The 3,200-nt window shown below is 49.5% G+C and overlaps 1 protein-coding gene across 1 annotated transcript in view; it reads left to right on the top strand.

Annotated features, from left to right (window-relative positions):
• Positions 1 to 3,200, top strand: part of HIPK2 (homeodomain interacting protein kinase 2) — a 109,822-nt gene that overhangs the window by 88,299 nt on the left and 18,323 nt on the right. The window lies entirely within an intron of this gene.

Consider the following 3,200-nt stretch of genomic DNA (forward strand, 5'->3'; position numbering starts at 1 on the left):
TCTCTATAGGCTGCAGGCCGCACCTCTGAGGAAGCTCCCCTGACATCAGACCCTACCCCCAAGTCACACCATCACGTACCTGCCGAGTTTGACAGAGAGCTCTGACCCCCACTCCCACAGCTCCCCAAAACACTTTACTTGTAGACATGCTGGTTGCATAGACATTTGGTAGAAGGTGGGGTGGTAGGGCTGGATAATAGCGTCAGATTACACAGATCTGTTCTGGGCTCGTCGTTCTGTGCCATTGTCTCCTCTAATATCCTCCTTTTATCTTAATTAGAGAACGTGTAATGCACACGTTGGTATCTGTGCCCATGTCTCCTCAAAATGCCCTCCTCTCTCAGCCTGCCCCTTCACTTTCTCATTTGAAGTCCAAGCTTCCTCTTCCATAGGGATCTTAACTTTCCTTCGGGAAAGAAGGAAAGCCAGCCCATGAAAGCCCCCGCCGTATTTTATGGCACTTGAGTTTACAGATCCTTTGACTTTATCGTTGCTTTATGAACAATTGGCACCTTTATCCTGTTGCTTCCTTTGAGCCGTGAGCGTGATAGGACCCTGTGTGCCCCATCTTATTACTGTCACTGACATTTTCTTTCATTGGAATAGTTCGTAAGTATTTTCTAATTGCGTGTGACTCACTGGGAGAAATGCGACCAGTCGGGCAAATTGAGTTTGTTACCGAGCACTCCTCAAGCCTCGTTACTTCTGAGTTTCTGTGGATTCCCTCGGATTCTCTAGATGGGTAGCTTTTTGTTTGAAAATCATATGGTTTCTTTCTTCCGCTTCAAATCTTGACACTTTGGGTTTGTTTGCATCATTCTGCTATCACGGAGATACTGGGCATCCTTAGCTTTTGCTGGGCTTTAAAGGACACGATGCTAGCTGTTTTCTGTTCGGTGTTTTGTTGACTATAAATATTTTGATAAATACTTTTGCCTTATCAAATCTGCTGAATTTTTCAAAAATACTTTTATTGGGGCCTCTGAAGTCTCTTATCACCATCCATACATTCCTCCAGCGTGTCCAGCACATTTGCACATATGCCGCCATCATCCTTTTCAAAGCATTTCTTCCCACTTGAGCCCCTGATATCAGCTCCCCACTTCTCCCTCCTCCCTCCCCTGCCCGCCCTCCCTCACGAACCCTTGATAAGTTATAGATCATTATTTCTATATCTTACATCGTCCTCCATCGCCCCTCACCCACTTTTCCGTTATTCGTCCCCATGGAAGGTGGTTCTAGGTTGATCCTTGTGGTTGATTCCCTCATTTTACCCCCACCCTCCCCTAATCCTCCTGGTATCTCTACTCTCTTTGTTGGCCCTGAGGGGTTTATCTATCCTGGATTCTGTGTTGCAGGCTCTTATCTATAGTAGTGTGCATGCTCTAATCCGATTTGTAAGGTAGAATTGAGGTCATGATAGTGGGGTGAAGGAAGCACCAAAGAACTAGAGGAATGTTGTGTGTTTCATCGGTGTTACACTGCACCCTGACTGGCTTATCTCTTCCCTGTGACCCCTCTGTGAGGGGATATCCAATTGTCTACAGATGCGCATTGGGTCTCCACTCCATGTTCCCCCCCTTCACCTTGGGTGTGGTTTTGTTCTTCTGTCAAGGCTGCTGAATTTTAAGGAATGCATTTCTAATTTTACCTTTTCTGCATCTGATGGGAAACCAGGTGTTCTTATCTATCTTTTCATCTGTTGGTGAGGCACATGCTCTACGTTACAGCATCCTGTTCTTGGGTCAGCCGTGCTCCACCATGGGGGGTTCCACGTGTCTGCCCCCTTTAGCGCAGGATCCAGTCTGTAGAAGCTGCTGTTGTCAAGTGCCGGCTCCCAGGTTCCCGCTCACAGCGGCCCGGTGTGCAGTAGAGCCAAACACCCTGCAGCCTGCACCAGCCCACGGTCCCGTGCTGTGCTGGGCTGTGGTGCAGCCACGGCATCAGCCCAGCTGTGTCCACCATCTCATGGAGGAATGGGTCCTCTGCTGACCCTCTGTTCCCAGGCATGATCACCTTCCCCAGGGACTCTTGTGTTTCCCTCCCACCCATCCACCCCTTAACATTTCCAAAGCCTCTCTTCTAAGGTGCGTTCCAAAACAGGTTTGTTCTTCTAGAGCAGTGGTTCTCAACCTTCCTCATGCCACGACCCCTTAATACAGTTCCTCATGTGGTAGTGACCCCCCCCCAACCCTACAATTATTTTCATTGCTATTTCATGAATCAGGTGACCCCTGTGAAAGGGTTGTTCAACCCCCAAAGGGGTCAAGACCCGCAGGTTGAGAACCACTGTCGTAGCCTCTTCGCCAGCACTATAATTCCTTTTAGCTCTCGCAGGACTTAAAATAGAGCTTTTCACATACTTGAAATCAGGTCCCTGCCCAGTTATAAATCCACAGCAGGTTTAGCATAAAGCTGTAATTGAGTGCTAATGGCAGAGTGCCCATACAAGAATTCTTACCACGGCCTGTTTCATAGTGGGAGCAGCCGGGCGCCCTTAGAGCGCCCCCTGTCAGGGACTAGTTGATACAACGGCCATGTGTGCATCACTGGTAGCACCAAATAGCATCACAAAGGGCAGTAGTTACGCTGTGCCACGCTGTGCCCTTTGGTTTCTTTCTGGACATCTCTTTTTCTCTCACCTTGTGGTGGCACCTATGCCCACGTGTTAGCCTGGCCAGACAGGGCTCGCCCCTGGACATCTTAAATGGCTGTGCTCCTGGACACCGTGAGTTGACTGAGAACACCGGCTTGGTGGCTGTTTTAAAAAAGCCTTCATGAAACACGGAAGCATCAACTTCCAGATCTAACACACAAACGTCTACATCCCGGGTGGGGACATTCCAAACAATGAGCTTTAAGGACAGCCACCCTTCTCTTTAGCTAAAAACATAAACAAAACAGAAAAAAACCTCTTCCAGGATTGTGTTTCCTTGTGATAGGTCTTTGGAGCCCCCTTGGGCAGGCATCCCTTCGTTTCCATGGCGTTGGGAGCAGTGCTTAAGGGTTGTTTGGGTTTCTGGCAAAGGATTCTGGGAGCCACGGTGATGCAGCGGGGTAAGCCTGGACTGTTACCCAGAATGTGGGCATCCGAGCCCCCAGCCGAAGACCCCTCGGGCTGTAGTAACGGAGCACCCCAAAGTGGGTGGCTGGAAGTCTGACACCGGGCACCGGCCAGCTGGGTGCCCTCTGGGGGTGGG

This window comes from Echinops telfairi, unplaced genomic scaffold, assembly GCF_000313985.2.
Source record: "Echinops telfairi isolate 266 unplaced genomic scaffold, ASM31398v2 ScPeMD7_23;HRSCAF=83, whole genome shotgun sequence".
Taxonomy (NCBI): Eukaryota; Metazoa; Chordata; class Mammalia; order Afrosoricida; family Tenrecidae; genus Echinops; species Echinops telfairi.